This window comes from Cheilinus undulatus, linkage group 14 (assembly GCF_018320785.1).
Source record: "Cheilinus undulatus linkage group 14, ASM1832078v1, whole genome shotgun sequence".
Lineage (NCBI taxonomy): Eukaryota > Metazoa > Chordata > Actinopteri > Labriformes > Labridae > Cheilinus > Cheilinus undulatus.
Genome location: NC_054878.1, coordinates 693,635 through 711,330, shown reverse-complemented (window position 1 = coordinate 711,330; position 17,696 = coordinate 693,635). Strand labels below are relative to the sequence as shown.

Here is a 17,696-nt window from a genome sequence, read left to right as displayed (position 1 = left end):
TGTGGATTAACAGGACTTTTCACAGGAACCTTTCCTGGCATTTGGCAGTCCTGGTTTAACTCATGCAGCATGAGAACTCAAGTCATCCTTCATCATCAGACAGTAGAATGTGAGCAGGTACAGGGGCGCTGGTCATGTGTTGGAAACGCTTCACCCCCAATTTCCATATACAGCGTGCACGCCGCGCCACGCTTGGTCTATATCAGGGGTTTACAAAGTGTGGATGAGTGAGCCCCCCCTAAGAATAAAGTGTTCACTCGGTGGACCCCCACCCACATAAAGATAAAGACTGAAAAAAGAAAATGAAACAACCACATTTTCAACATTTATGTCTAAAGAGGAAGCGAAAAAAGGAGCACCCTCCAAACAACAAACTCCTCAAAGTGCACAACAAAAAAAGACTCTAACAGAAAAGGTGTTGGCACTCTGAAATGTCCTTTAAAGTAGTTTTATTCAGGCAAAGCACACGGATGTGTGTCAACTCGTGGTCTTCTTCAGCGTTGACGTTTAAATGTTTTAACATTAATATATTTTTGATATTTTAGTCTACAAATGTCCTTAAACATCTGCCTTTTCCTCTTCTTTAGTTGGAACTATCTGTACAGTGGAAGCAGGATTACATAGCAGCAGACTGTCCTTGCTTTTATCAGTGATCAAAACTCCTTTCACTTCCTGTTAAAGATTCCCCTAGTTTGGTCACTAGACTTTTTGCTCAGTGTTAAGGTGACCCCAAGGTTTACACAGCCTTATGCAGTTATTAACTTATACATCCTTGTAAATTAAACGCTGTGCCTCATCATCGGGATCGATGCAGGAAAATCCTGACCTGAATAGTTGACTCTATGGGACAGTCCTCAAAGTAAGTCTATCCATCTACAGTCATGGACGAAAATGTTGGCAACCCTGGAATTTTTCCAGAAAATACACCATTTCTCCCAGAAATTGTTAGTTTAAAATGTTTTTGGCATACACATGTTTATTGCCTTCATGTGCATTAGAGCAATAGAAAAAATTAGAAGAAAAAAGACAAAATTTACATAATTTACATACATTTACACAAGCCAGACTGGAGTTTGCAAACATGTACCTGAGTAAGCCTCAATCCTTCTGGGAGAGCAATGAGTCCAGATCTAAATCCCATTGAACACCTATGGAGAGATCTCAGAACTGCTGCTGAAGAAGCACCCTTCAGATCTGAGAGACCTGGAGCAGTTTGGAGAAGAAGAGTGGTCCAAAATTCCAGCTGAGAGGAGTAAGAAGCTTGTTGATGGTTAGAGGAAGTGATTGGTATTTTTTTCCCAAGGGTGTGAAACCAAATATTAAGTTGAGGGTGCCAATAAGTTTGTCCGGCCTATTTTTTTAATTTTGTGTAAAATTATGTCAATTTTGTCTTTTTCCTTCAGATTTTTTGTATTGCTCCAATAAAGGAAGTAAACACATGTATACCAAAAACATTTGTTGACTGCAACAATTCCTGGGAGAAATGATGTATTTTCTGGAAAAATTCCAGGGGTGCCAACACTTTCGTCCATGACTGTAGATGTTTTTACATGTGGATACATACCGTGAGGGGTAGGGGGGCCTAAAAATATTTTCACCTGCTGAAGGGGGGCTCGATAGAGAACGTTTGGGAACCGCTGATCGAAACGATGAAAGGGTCATGTGTTTAATGATGAGAGCGCCGCTGTGTCTGATCGACAGTTTCATCGTGGAGCTTCTCACATCTTTCCTTTTATCTACGTTTAATAAATATTTTTTTAAAACATTTTAACAAGTGTGAATGTGAACATCAGAGTGTAATCATGTGATGTATTTTCTCCCTGAAGCAGCAGATGGAGGTTAGACGTGCAGATGTTGACTTATGTAACAGATAAGTGAGCATCAGTTGAGTGTTAGAATTCACTTAATCTAATCTAATACAGCTGTTCATGTTGTTAAGTGTTGTGCAGAAAAATATCCACATTATCTTAAGGCTCGAGGAGAGGGATGGCATGAAATAAGTGGGTCATCTGTAGCCGCTGTAAATGTGATCAAACATCCTGTAATTTATCATGACTGTGTTTACATGACTTAAACATCCCACTCTCTGTTTGTGCACGCCTGCTTTCAGAAACCAGTTTTTGTTTTTAGACACTGTTGCATGTGAGCCTCCCTCTTATCCTGTGTTCTGACAGCTGCAGACTACCTGCACAGGTGTGACTTTGACTAAACTGGTCATTGAGGGTTGTGGATGTGTGGTTGAGAGCCGGTTGGTCCACTCTGCCCAGAGAGAGAGAGGAAAGATCAGGCCTCTGTGAGCTGACAGCCAGCGCGCTCATACCTGGATAAACAGTGAACATTTTAATTTCCAAATAATGAATGAAAGTGTTTATTTAACTGTGCTGACAGACAGCTCATACTGTGATTTATGGAGAGGTCAGAGCTCTGTAAGCATCCTGCTACCTTTTCCAACATGTCCCAGGCCTGAAATGTAGACGTGACAGCTCTCTCTTTATCTTTATTCTTTTAGCCTATGACCAGTCTTTGTTTCACTAAAATCCTGTTAATCCTGATTGTTTCTTGGACAGTTTAGTGGATGAGGTCTCTAAGACGATTGCTCGGCTCTTTCTTGAAGTCTCTGCCAACCTTTCTTGATTATTGATGATCTATCATCATTGATGATAGAGTCATGTAAGCCTGTTCATCTGAGAGCTCACTCCCACTCTTCGCCATCCTCTCAGTCACTTTTTTTTACCTTGTCCTGTAATCAGGGCTGCCCTGGATCCTTTAAACCTTAAAAAGTCTAAAATGTGATTTTTGAAAGAGTCTTAAAGTCTTAATTTTACCTGTAGGTGGTCTTAAATTTAGAGGGCACCTTGTCTTAGACCTGTATTTATCCCATTTTCATTTTCTAGCTACATTTCTCTATTTAAATAATATTTTTTGTGGGTCTGCTTGTCCAGGTTATAAAGGCATTTACAGCAGCACTGCCTGTACCTGTCTGTGTAAGCCCCGCCCCTCAGCATGAGCGCGCTCAGAGAGAAGCCTTCAGTGTCAACCCTTTGGGTGCCACAGTTTTTTCAAGAAAATATTCAGTTGTGATTTCAAGATTTCAAAAGGCTGTAGCTTGAAAGTGTTTAGAGATAAAGTCATACTGTAAATGAGAAAAATCTTCAGTATGACCCAAAGTTTGTGGTGGGAGTAAATTCGCTCATCTAATTTGCATATTCTGGCGTCACCGGACAGCCTCCACCGCCACTGCTTCTACCACATCTGCCCCTACCTCTGCGGTGTTTTTTTATTCCCACTACCTCTGTCAGTGTTTGTGTTTTGACCACCCCTGCCCCCACCCCCACCGTGTCCCCGACCCAGCCACCGTGAGGAAAAGCATCGGCTTTGGTATGTGCTGCTTTGTGGACTCTCATGGCGCACGGAGTTGCTATGGCTACGACGTCTCGGTCTCACTGGATGACTGAACGTCATCGTCACAGGGGTTAATATTCCACTATTCCTCCCGAAATTGTGAGTATTCTCGCTAAAATTCGCTCTCTTTTTCTCCTTTACGCACTGACCATAACCACTTCTACCACTTCCTCGTCTCCTCGACTGGCGGTGTGTCTTCAAACTCTCTCTCTCCAAAACTTTGAATAGAAACACGCCCACAAGTGCTGCTGGGATTGAAGGTACTCATGTCCGCCATCTCCTGGTGTAAAGTAGTAACAACATTAGGCCCTATATTTGCAGATGCAGCCTGTTTAATTCAGCAATACTGCTTGTTGCAATTTTGCGACTTTGGCGCTTAAAGGGTTAAAGGGGCTTTTGACATTTTAACAGTTAGCTAACTGAGCAAGTCGAGGTGATGTTACACTGTGATGTGTTTAATGTTGGGTTGGTAAAATGCAGCATCCATGAAAGGATGGTGGATAGATGCAGATGTTTGGAGGTTAACTTTGTTTTCTCAGTGATATAAGACCATGGCATTGATTACTACAGCTGAGTTAATGTTCTGTGACTTATTGCCTTTCATTGATTCGATTATTTGCACGTCGCTACAGGATTTTAAGCCCGAGGTGAGATTTGACTCCCCCAACGGTCGTGGGTGTGTATCCCAAGTGGAGCCTCATTGTAAACGATAATTTGTCTGAATAAACCTTGTGTGTGTGTGGTGTCAACTTGATTGTTTTACTTCTCCTAATCGTGTCGTAGCCTCCCATGGCCCAAATCAGAATATCAAACAAGTCTGATATCAGTCTGGCTGAGTTGTCTAGTGTGTGCGTTCAGAGGGTCAAAGATGAAAAAGGGTTTAATATCGTCCTGATGTCTGTGGGCTCCCACATTTTTAAAATCATCCAGTGTGTAGCCTGTTGAATGGTTCTAGTTTTTTCTTCACTCTGATGATAAATGTGTTTATTAATGCAGACATTTCCTCACATCTATTGAATGAAGCATCGCGTTGTGAACGCCGGTTGTCTTACCTGTAGGATTCTTGTCGCTTTGCTCCTCTGGACATTTTTTTTCTGCTCTGCTGAAGAAAGTAAAAGCATGTTGTTGACTGAATAAGGATAACTTTTGAGCTCCTTTTATCAGGTAACGCTGCCACCTGTAGGAGGTCTTAGTGCACTACAGAGCTAAGTAGACTGACTGACAGCTGACAGAGCCATGTCAGTGTCAGTGCTAGCCCATTTCAGCCATCTCAGAAGTAATCAGTTCATCTTAAGTCATGAAATATTAAAATTCAATATGTCAACATAAGAACTATGTATCTGAAGAAGTTCAGCTCCATATTATTTATTAACCGGCATAAAAATGGAGAGAACCAGCACACAGGAAATGGAGGTCCTGGCAGACAACAACAGAGCGTACTGTATGTGTGTGATTCTGTGATCCCTCACGTAGAACCTGTATATGTAAATCTCTGTCAGTCAGAATAATGAGCCCGTACACAAACCAGAGCGCTGCCTTGATCCAGAATCCGGCTACCAGGAGAGAAGACCCGAGAGGTGGAGACGGAGGAGGGGAGAAGGTGAGAGAGGAGAGAAATAATGAGGGAGAATCAGAAAGGAGAGGGGGGAGGGGAAACTCCTCTTTGACAAGAAAATAGCAAGCTCTGTTAGGCTCAGCAGGAAATGAATATTAATAGTGTGCAGCACGACTTGGACTGGAAACAGCCCAGATTCCAACGTTTGTAGTCTCCGCCTTCTTACTGTATGGTCTCTGAGATTTTTTACATTCTGCAGCAGGCTTGTAGCACCCTATAATGTAATAATTTCCCGATAATGTAATAAAAATTTGCCCTTAACTCAGTCGAAAATGTGATAAAACCCAATGATGTAATGACTTAACCAATAATGTAATAAAATATCCTGACTGATGTTGTTATAACATTTTTTCAAACCTGATAATGTAATACTTGACAGATAATGTAATAAATATGTTCATTTCCAGTCCAGACTTCTACATTTTGTGTTTTAAGAATCTAAGAATGTTATCTACACTGGATTTGAAACAACAGAAAGACTATTGGGTAAAATTGCAGACCTTGAGTACCACACAGCCATATGCACATGTGCAAATACTCAGGGACATGCAACTACATCCTGGTCTTACTGAGTGGGTGATGGACTTACCTCCTTGGGAGACCAGAATTCCAGCTCAGATAAGCTTCTGAGCAGCACTGGAGACCCCAGGTAACTCTTCCCTAAACGTACCTCTTCACTTCACAGATTTCCAACAATCACTTCATTTGAAGAGGGTATAAGCATTCACAACACCTACATACACATTACATGAGACCTGACATAAACACAGGCCTACATATCCACTCAGAAATGCTTATTATATCACTTTCAATGTCAAGCTGACATCTTACTCTAGGTCAAGTAACATAGTGGTCAGCTGACATACTGTCATACTTATAGTTTATTATGAGGTTTACCTGTACAAGACAGTCAGCTCTTTTACAGTCCAAGATAATATCCAACAGGATATTTTATTACATTATTGGATATTTTATTACATTATTAGATATTTTATTACATTATTGGTTAAGTCTAGGGCTGTCAATAGATTAAATTTTTTAATCACGATTAATCTCACAAATTCCATAGTTAGCTCGCGAGAGAGCTGGTAGGCCCCTTTAGGGTCCCTGAAGGTGTGAAAATGACCTCAGCAAAGTATGTAGAGTTTGTGACTGACCACTTTCTTCCATGGTACAAAAAGAAGAACCGTGCCTTCTGTAGCAAAATGATCTTCAAGCATGACAATGCTCCATCTCATGCTGCAAAGAATCCCTCTGTGTCATTGGCTGCTATGGGCATAAAAGGAGAGAAACTCATGGTGTGGCCCCCATCCTCCCCTGACCTTTAACCCTACTGAGAACCTTTGGAGCATCCTCAAGCTAAAGATCTATGAGGGTGGGAGGCAGTTCACATCAGAACAGCAGCTCTGGGAGGATATTCTGACATCCTGCAAAGAAATTCAAGCAGAAACTCTCCAAAAACTCACAAGTTCAATGGATGAAGAATAGTGAAGGTGATATCAGAGAAGGGCTCCTATGTTAACATGGACTTGGCCTGTTCAGATGTTTTTGATTGAAATAGCTTTGATTTCAGTAAATATGACCTCCTGATGCTGCAGATTCAACACATGACCATTTTCACTTCTTTACAGCCTATAAAATGTTTTAAAAAGCTGTTGTGCTTAATAATATGGAACAGTGCATTTTGAGTTTTTATTTTCTTTTTTAAAAATGAAGGTTATCATTATGAAGTTTGATCAGAAACATTTGAATTATACTCTAATGGCTGATGACTTGAAAATTACTCTTATTACATTATAGGGTGCTACAAGGAGCTAAAAATGGTCTGGAACACGTATAACCTTCACAATTTAACCCTTTACCCACTGAGTCTAAAAATGGCCATCTGGACATATTTAGTTATTCTGGCTGTAAAATAGTCAGGAAATGCTCTAAGTCTGAGAGCTTTGGCCCCTTTTCCCAGGAGTACTTGAACTTGACTTTTCAACATCTGGTTAATGATTATTGCACATTATATGGAATTGTCAGCAGTTTAAAAGAAGAAAAACACTAAAACAGATTTGTTTTTCATGGCTTTTATGAGAAGAAATGTTGTTATTGTTCATGAAGTTTTGATTTGACATTTGAAATGTGAACCTATACATGTTTAGAACAATCAGCAGTCATTTTTGGAGTCTAGGACTCTGGGTGTGTAAAAGAGAACTACATATGCTCTTCACATACCTCAGTTCAGAAGAAGCATCCTCCAAATCGCTGTCCTCCTCCATGAACCGTAGCGGCTGTCTTACCGCTCTTGATGGTCTTCCTGACATTATAAATGTGTGTAATAAAACACAGACACGCACACATGCCACCATCTAACGCTATTGTTTGAAAACCAAACACCACTCTCGCTCGCTCTCCTTTTACTCTCTTCCTTCACTCTCCTTTCTCACTTGTCTTCTGCCAAAGCTGCCGTTTTCGCGGTGCTGTTCGACATTACCATAATATATATACCACACATCATATGTTGCCAGGAAGCACAGATTCTCAGCTCTCTGTCAGCGTTGGAATTTTTTAAATTGAGCAAACTTTCCAGGAGTTACGGTGTTGAGAATCCATGTAGTGGTCTCTTGAAACTTCTGGTGTATTGTTATGAATGCCCATGTCACATGGGTGCGAGTACCGTAATGAACCATATAGGTGCGCATGCCCACAATCCTCAGCTTTCCAACACCGTTGGAAGTTTTGAAATCGGACAAACTTTGACAGAGTTACGGTAATAAAACTCAGGACATATAAAACACAGCGCCAGCGCTGGCTCTGTAGGTAAAGGGTTAAAGATTTTTCCTCTCTATTGGATCATTTAGCAACACAGCCAGTTCAAAGTTCATTGGCTGTTAAAAATCTGTGAAAAATGAAATTCTAAATCAGCTGCAGCAGTGAATCTTTCTGAGGATGCTCAAGCCACCTCTGGTTTGCAAACGTTCAAAGTAGGACAGTTAACACGAACGTGTTTACGCTTGTGATTCATCCTGAAACCTTAACATGCTAGAAAAATACGCATTTCAATGATATGACTAAGTTTGACCCCAGCTGGCTCTCAGTCCTCCAGCGCGGATGTTTAGGTCAGACACAGCCAGCAGTGATGAGAGGAGACACACCCAGGTCTGCTTCATGGTGGTTTTCTTTTTAAAAAGCTGGAGAATGTTAGTGAAGATAAAACCAAAGCTGGGGAACATGCTGCAGGGATGAACTGTCTTTACACCGAAGCACAACCAGTCTGAAGCTCCTCCTTCAGGGAAAGCTAATGTTAGCATAGACGCTAACAACAACACGGGATCAAGCCTTGGTCATACCGCTCTGTTCAGCTGCTTCAGGGCAGTTTTCTTCTTCAGCTGCTCAGATAAATGCTGAAAATTGCTCCAAAACTCTGAGACAGTCCTGTTTGTGAACAATATTAATACAGAAGTTAATTAGCGAACTTCACCAGCTGAGGACAGAAAATATGATGCTTTCAGGTAACCTTAGTAAATTAAACGACTGTATTCTATCTGTTATGATGTGTTCAAATGTCACATAGAAATAGGAAAATGTAGTTTTTGAATCTGTATTTATATTGAGGATATAGAATAGATGTGACAGACTGAATCAGAGCTTTCTAGCTCCAGCTCAGCTCAGCCAAGAACACTTTAGTTATTTTATTTTGTCTTTCCTCCAAACTATAGAAAGCACTGATAGTGGAATGGATAAGGACCAAAGCGAATGTTTTCCATCAGTGTCACGGTTTAACTGGTGTTGGATCAACTGGGGACACTACAAACAGTATGCTGCATGCTTCCTGATTTTAAGACTTCATCAGTGCCTTCGTAGACATTGATGCTACGTGGGAAGACCTCAAAGTACGTTTATAGACCATATAATAATGATAATATATATTATCATATTATAATTGTACTTTGCGGCTCAAAATATGCTTGAAATAAAAATAAGAAAGAGCAGAGAATTACTTAAGTGCATGTTGTGGTTGTATTAGGGCTTTCGTGGGCCCCAGCGTACTGAAGTTTCATTTACATCCACCACAGCAGCCAGTGAGCATGAGTGAATGAATTTCACGAAGCACAGATTTGTGATTTGATCTCTTTCATACATGTTTTGGTCATGAACAGATGTGACATAATTATGCATGATTAATTCTAATGAATTTTTAATTGACTGGCTGAAATAAGGGAGCAGGGCAGATGAGGAGTAATGCTGTGCAGATCTGCTCCTCCAGGGATGCAGCTATGTTCACACATGAAGAAGAGGAGTCACATAAAAATCCCTCCTTCTTCATACCTGGCTGATAGTAAGAGACGACACAAGGTGAAGGAGGCTAATATATAGACGTCTGAGGTTTGCTGTTTATCGGACTATCAGGTCACATGATGTGGAACTGAGTGAAAATGATAAATAGCAGCATACCCAGTCACTCCATGAGGTGAGCCAACCATCTGTCCATCCAGATGCCACTTTTAGCGCTTCATTATTCAGACCTCCATATGTCCATAGAGTGGCATTCCTCCTAACAAACCAACTGCCAAAAACCAGAGTCCATGTACTGCTGCGGTGCTGGAGCGCTGCGACGTTCTGCTGAGGACTGTATGGATATAAACCAGTCAGCCTGCTGCTGGGAGTTCACTAACTGTGGCTCAGGGCCCAGGGCAAAATGGAGCTCAGTGCATTCAGAGCATGTCACACTTAATCGTGAGGATGGCTACGCTTTAGCTTTAGTTGGCATGTGGAGAGATGTTTAGCTTTAGTGAGTTTACTTTATTACATTTATTGAGTCGTTTAGAGTGTGAGAATACAAACAAACGGTGTAGTATAGTCTTTATGATTAATTAAGCATGACATTTAACACCACAGTTAATGGTGACCCAGTAAAATCGCCCCATTCCTGTTGCTAGGGGTCTCCATGGACTCAAAACTTTCCAGACAGCGTGTGCAGGAAACTCTTGAGACTCCTGATGTCAAAGTGGATGTCTCCAATGAGAAGAAGCCTGTGCAGTTTAACCAGCGTGGGAGGTCTGCCAGAAGGGAAGCCTCACTGTCTTTAAAGAACTTAAGAGTAAGGCATACGTTTGCCAATGAATTTCTTGGCAAAGCCCAGGACGTCTGGAAAAGTGAGCTGTGAAAAGATGAGGGGAGGATCGACCGGCTTGGCCGCAGTAGCAGAAGATGAGACTGAAACAAACTAAAGGCAACATTCCCTCCACAAACCTCAGTCCAGTAGGAAGGCACGGAGTCAGAATATCAGGGTAAGGCTGACTCTACTGCCTCTTGGCCTGTTTAATCCAGAGTAAAGGTCTGAACTGTAAATCTGCTTTGGTGGTAGAATATGAAAGAAAGGAGAATGTGGCTTTTCACATTAATGATCAATATAAAGTGTGGAGGCTAGAATAAGAGATAAAGGATGAAAAGTGAGTTCAATCTTACATTTGTCATCTAAATATTAGAAAATAGAACCAATCTAAATCATTAAAGCTGTAGTATTTCTGCATTCTGAAGGATTTACAGACCAGAAGACAACAGTAGTTATGTAATCACATTTAATCAAAACAGTGTCAGACTTGTGGATCAAAATAAAAGAAATGGATGTAATAAAGAAATGTCCTTCTGCTAAAGGAGAAAACAAACTTCTGACATCAGTGTGTGCTCCTGCTTGGATCAGCATGACCTTGTTCTCCTCACTTGTGCAGAAGTAGCTGACTGTCAGCTCACAAACATTCGTCCTGATTCAATTAAGGTCCAAAAGTTATTGCAATATATTTTAATGTTGCATGACCTGGTTAACCTTGCAATGTCGATGGTTTGGCCAGATTTCATGTCTGTCACCAGGCAGATCATCTCCCAAAGCTCCAGTCTAAAGCAACTGTGCTCTGAGAACGGACCAATCAGCAGCAAGAGAAGACAGTAGCTGGTAGCTGCAGGCAGGGTTCGGGCGGCGATGACTGCCTGAAGCTCTGATGTATCTTTAATTTTTAATTTATTTGTTTTTTTATATAGTGATGCAAGACGATATAAACAATACCAGAATAGTGAGAAACTAGATTCAAACAGTACTATGTGGAAAGATGTAAAAAAGAAAGAGGACAGAAACGGCGTGCAAATGCTTGAGGCATTTAAGACAGCAGACCCAGGAGGGGACAACAACATCCTCTGGCGTCTACAGTTGAATTTCCAGCTTTTCTTGATATTTTTTCCATTTTGCTTAAATGTTCATACTTGTCACTGTCACTACCCCCCATAATGTATTTTTCTGTTTTGTGTTTATAGAGGACCGGTGTGGTTGACAAGAGGGAAAAAGATAAGAAAATGAAAATAATAGTAGTTGTAATAAGAGGAGGTTTTTGGGTGAGTGGAGTTTTTGACAGTTAGGTGTGTTGGTGGTGGTGAAGAGAGAGTCATGGTGGAGGTAATAGCAATAATAATAGCACTTATAATAGGGAAGGTTGATAATTACTGATGTAATATGTAATATACACATCAATGTGAATAATTTTGAATATGGGGTGTTAATATGTGTGAGAGTAATAGAGAGTATCTTTGAGCAGTGTCAGGTGAATAGAACAGGAAGAAATAATAAAGAAATGAGTCAATGAAAAAGGAATAAATACATGACTATTATACATATTATGGATAAAACATCAACAACAATGATAATAACAGTATCAACAATAATAGTAATAGTAATTATAGTAATAATAGTACAATCAGAATAGGGATTTTTGGTGTCTTTGGATGTGGCAGCCATGGAGATACAATACATAGATAAAACTAAAAATAACAGTCATAATAAGTTCAGAGATAGTGTGGTGGAGACATGAACAAATACACGGAAAAGAAGAGAAAACATGTTGTTCATGATGACAGTAAAAATCATAACCATAGCTATGGATGAATTACATAATACTGTGGTGTTTTAGCACTCCCAGCAGCAAGAGAAGTAAACTACTTTAGATAATAATAATAATAATAATAATAATAATAATAATAATAATAATAATATAGCAATAATAATAATAATAATAATAATAATAATAATAATAATAATATAGCAATAATAATAATAATAATAATAATAATAAAAGTAATAATAATAATAATATCAATATAGCAATAATAATAATAATAATAATAAAAGTAATAATAATAATAATATAAATATAGAAATAATAATAATAATAATAATAATAATAATAATATAGCAATAATAATAATAATAATAATAATAATAATAATAATAATATAGCAATAATAATAATAATAATAATAATAATAATAATAATAATAATAATAATATAGCAATAAAAATAATAATAATAATAATAATAATATAGCAATATAATAATAATAATAGCAATAATAATAATAATAATAATAATAATAATAATAATATAGCAATAATAATAATAATAATATAGCAATAATAATAATAATAATATAGCAATAATAATAATAATAATAATAATAATAATAATAATAAAAGTAATAATAATAATAATATCAATATAGCAATAATAATAATAATAATAATAATAATAATAATAATAATAATAATATAAATAATAATAATAATAATAATAATAATAATAATAATAATAATATCAATAATAATAATAATAATAATAATAATAATAATAATAATATAAATAATAATAATAATACTAATAATAATAATATAGCAATAATAATAATAATAATAATAATAATAATAATAATAATAATAATAGTATAGCAATGATAATATGAAAATAATAATAATAATAATAATAATAATAATAATATAATAATAATATAGCAATGATAATATGAAATTAATAATAATAATAATAATAATAATAATAATAATAATAATAATAATATAGCAATGATAATATGAAATAAATAATAATAATAATAATATAGCAATGATAATATGAAAATATTATAATAATAATAATATAGCAATGATAATATGAAAATAATAATAATAATAATAATAATAATAATAATAATAATATAGCAATGATAATATGAAAATAATAATAATAACAACAACAACAACATCAAGAACAACAACAATAATAACAACAATAATATTAATCATTTAACAGAATAGTATATAAAGCCATTGCTGTGTATGCCAACCAGAAAACAAACAAAACAACAACAAAAAATAATAATAATAATAATAATAAAAGATAATACTAATAACAAAAATCAGTTTAGGAGATTTATTGTACCTCTACCTACATGTTATAAAAATGTGTTTGTTTATGTTTTTGTCTGTCAGAGTGTTGGCTGTGTGTGGTACAACAATTAATAAAAACAAGAAAATAAAACGATCATTGTTTTATTATTATATATGTGTCTGGTGCTTATTGGTGGTCAGGCATTAAAGAAAGTTAAAAATGAATGAAGTAGTGATTCAGAGGAATGGGGATGGAGGTGCTGGAATACTGTAGAGGTTGATGTGACAACAGTTTGCTGTGGGTCATGACTGTAGAAAGGCAGTGAATGAATGCCAGATACAGTTATGATCATGGTCACTGTCAGAGGAGTTTCTACAGATTTAGTCTATGATCAGGTTTTTCCAGTGTGTGGTGTGTATGGACTTCTGTGATTTCCAGTTCATGAGGGTAGTTTTTGAGGCGATAGAGCCACGAGAAGTAAAAGGCCATGGGTCTAGTTTGAATGAAGATCGGTCTCCTAACAAACAGAGGGAGGGACAGTGGGATGTGGCAGCCAATGATCTGTGATCATGTCTCTAATGTTTTTCCAGAGGTGTTGGACAGGTGTGCAGTGTCAGGTCGCATGAATCGAAGTATCTGTGCAGTTTGGTGTGAGGAGTTTCCAGATGAGAAGCCCATTTTATTTGATTTTTGAAATCAGAACTGAGCAGCGTTTCTTAATTTGAAAGAGGAGCAAAGAACCACACCTGAAGCCCTTCTTAGTGAAGATGCTTTTGCACTTCTCCAGACCGGCCTCAGTGTGAGTTTTATCCACCAATAAGCTCCGCCGTTCCCACACTGCGATGGCGACTGCCTGCCACGCTCACATTACTTACGGGAGCTGCACGTGCCTACCTCATTTTACCTTCTGCTCTGATTGGCCGTAATGATTATGGTCGAAAAATGTGTCCTATCACACCCAGAGAAGTTTTTGAAAGTCCCGCCCTTCCCAAATACTTTGTACGTGATGTTTCACAGGTGGTTGTGTATGCATGCAGTGTATGAATGAAACCGTCCGTCTGGTGTGTCCGGTTAAATAAAAGACGGCTTTTTCTGAAGAGGAAGTGAGAACTGTTTGGTTAAAAAAGTACAAATTACAAAGTAAAAGCATAACAAAGTAGTTTGAGCTCATCCATGCATCCACCTTATTCTGTTCAGGGTTGCAGTATTTTGGAGTCAATCCCAGCTGTGATTGGGTGATCAGCAGCATCCGCTGTGCTGGTTTCTTAAGAAAATCATAGCTACAGTTTTAACCCTGTTTTTTTTTTTTTTTTTTTTTTCCAAACAGAGAAAGCAGCTTGACAAGAACTCAGAGTTTAAAATCCAGTCACATTAACCGGGACGTCATTGAGTCATTTTGTACATGTTCTCCTGCATTTTCCTTTTTAAAAAGGGGGCCAGAGGGTGTGCTCCAACTACAGGGGATCACACTCCTCAGCCTCCCTGGTAAAGTCTACTCCAGGGTGCTGGAGAGGAGAGTCCCGCTGTTGGTCGAACCTTGGATTCAGGAGGAACAATGGGTTTTCGTCCTGGTTGTGGAACACTGGACCAACTCTTTACCCTCGTGAGGGTTCTGGAGGGAGCATGGGAGTTTGCCCAACCGGTTCACATATGCTTTGTGGATCTGGAAAAAGCTTAATACCGTGTTCCCAGAGATATCTTGTAGGGGGTGCTCTGTTATTGGCTATCCGATCTCTGTATTGTCGAAGCGAGAGGCAGTGAGTCGAACTTGTTCCCAGTTAGGGCTGGACTCTGCCAGGGCTGCCCTTTGTCCCCGGGTCTGTTCATAACTCTTTTTAGAATTTGTAGACACAGTCAAGTGGTGGAGGGTGTCAGGTTCGGTAGCCTTAGGATTTCGTCTCTTCTTTTTGCAGATGATGTGGTCCTGTTGGCCTCATTGAACACTGACTAGCTTGCAGCTAAGTGTGAAGTGGTTGGGATGAGGATTAGCACCTCTAAGTCTGAGGCCATGGTTCTCAGCCGGAAAAGGGTGGACTGCCCACTCCGGGTCGGAGGAGAGACTCTGCCCGAAGTGGAGGAGTTCAAGTATCTCTGGGTCTTGTTCACTAGTGAAGCAAAGATGGAGCAGGGAATTGACAGACAGATCGGTTCAGTGTCTGCAGTGATGCGGGGGTTATACCGGTCCGTTGTGGTGAGGAGAAAGCTGAGCCAGAAGGCAAAGCTCTTGATTTACCGGTGGATCTATGTTCCAACCCTCACCTATGGCCAGGAGCTGTGGGTACTGACCAAAAGAACAAGATCGCAGACAGAAGCGGCTGAAACGAGCTTTCCCTACAGGGTGTCTGGGCTCAGCCTTAGAGATAGGGTCAGGAGCTCAGACATCCAAGAGAGACTGAAAGTAGAGCCGCTGCTCCTCCGCATTGAGAAGACCCAGATGAGGTGGTTCAGGTATCTTGTAAGGATGCCTCCCAGACGTCTCCCTGGGAAGGTGTTTCAGGCACGTCCATCTAGGAGCAGACCCCAGGGCAGACCCGGGCTGGCCCGGGAACGCCTCAGTATCCTCCCAGAGGAGCTGGTTGAAGTGGCCGCGGACAGGAGAACTTAACACCAATTTTGCCTCATTTTATCCCATGTTTAACACTTTTTCCCACCATTTTTGCAACCTATAACCATTTTTGTCATTTTAAACCCTTTCCACCACTTTTTCTCTGCCTTTTTATGACACTTCTAAGACAAATGTCGCAACTGTCTGCCTATTGTTGGCTCTGCTGACACACTATTGCCACTAAAAACCCCTTTTATCACTTTATAAGCCACAATTAACAATTTGATATGCCTATTTTTGCCCATTTCTCACTATTTCTGCCTCAGCTAACCCTTTTTTGCCAGTTTATATTAATTTTCATCCCATTTCACCAAATTCCCAGCTATTTTTGCCACTTGAACACCTTTTCAGACACTTTTGAATTCCCTTTTACCACTAAATATGCCCGTTTTTGCCACTTTCACCAATTCTTGACATTTTTTTTTGGGGGGGGGGGGTTATTTTATTGCCACTTTTTTAAACATTTTTTGCATTTCTAAGCCATTTCTGCTACTTTTAAAATCTAATTTCACTTCCTTTCCCACCATTTTTTGCCATTATTAACCCATTTTAGCAGTTTTTTACATTTTTAAAAGGACTACTTACTACACAAATGAATGAAGAGTTGTTTCTTTCATAAAACTGGTTATTATTCAGGTAAAATCTAAAATAGCGCAGTTTAACGGCCTCGTCTCCACATGACTATTCTAGAATATGCATGGCTGTTCATCCACCTTCAGGTACAGTGGAGGTCCCTGGTCTCTGGTACCTTAATTTTGGGGGTTGTGGGCTGAAAAGGTTGAGAACCCCTGCTCTGAGTCATGGTTTCAGACCATGGTGCTCTGGTCTATCAGCAGTTTAACACTATAATACTAGACAATTTCCTCAAGTGGAGATCGCGAGAGGGGCTCGGGGGGCTGTGCCGGTTTCATCGCAAGGCCATTTATGACAATAGCCCAACTTGTCATTACAAGGTCATGTCCAAGTCCAAGCTGAAGCAGCATGTAGCTGGACAATGACACGGTGAAATGGTTGAGAAACACTGTACATTACAGGAGACTTCATTCATGTGTTTTAGTCATGTGGCCTGATTAGCTGGTGCAGATCACCCTGGGACTGTATGTGGATGAGAAGCCACCCACCATCCTGTTACAGCATTGTTTAAATGGGCTGCTTTATTGGAACAGCTCCATGTGTGTGCGTGATCAGAGCTCATTGAGGGCTGTATCTGTGTGTCAATCAAGGATGACATCATCAAAGCACCAGAGCTGCTGTTGCCATGGTAATTAATGCCTGCACAGTTACGCATCACTGATTACAGATCAGTTACACCTGAGGCAGCAGAGAGTAGTTTTGGGTGATTTTTGCTTGTGAACACAGTCTCTTTCTCCTCTCCGTGTGTGAAAACCGTAAATGGTATCATCAAACAGATTTCGGCGTGAGCATCCGCAGGCTTGGAACTAGCTGTGATGTAATTTTGGTGTTGATTGTGCAAGAAATGAGGCCAGGAGGGCGATCTAAACACGGGCATCTTTTTGACTTTGAAATGAAATGGATCCGATTCGGTAACATTGCAGCAGATGGCCGAGATGTCCATTTTCTTGGGACAGTTGGTCCTCTCACGCCAAAACTGCACATGATATGGCTTTGGTTCTTGGTTCCACAGTAGCGGGACAAGATTTCCTCCATTTTGATATATTTTTTATGTGTGTGGTGTTAGATTTGTGGCCGTAGTCACTAGTTGTTCGCAAAAGTCTCAGTTGATGTGTTGGCTCTCTCACACTCTGGGGTGATGACATCACCCACTCTAGCAGGGTGATTTTTCATGATTTTCACTCAACGCACAGGAGATTTGAAGACTTGCCTATCGAAAACCGTAAACCCCATCATCATAACAAAG

At 39.3% G+C, this 17,696-nt stretch overlaps 1 protein-coding gene across 1 annotated transcript in view; it reads left to right on the top strand.

The window, feature by feature from the left end:
• The window catches only part of cnih3 (cornichon family AMPA receptor auxiliary protein 3), a 143,771-nt gene that overhangs the window by 83,983 nt on the left and 42,092 nt on the right, over window positions 1-17,696 (top strand). The window lies entirely within an intron of this gene.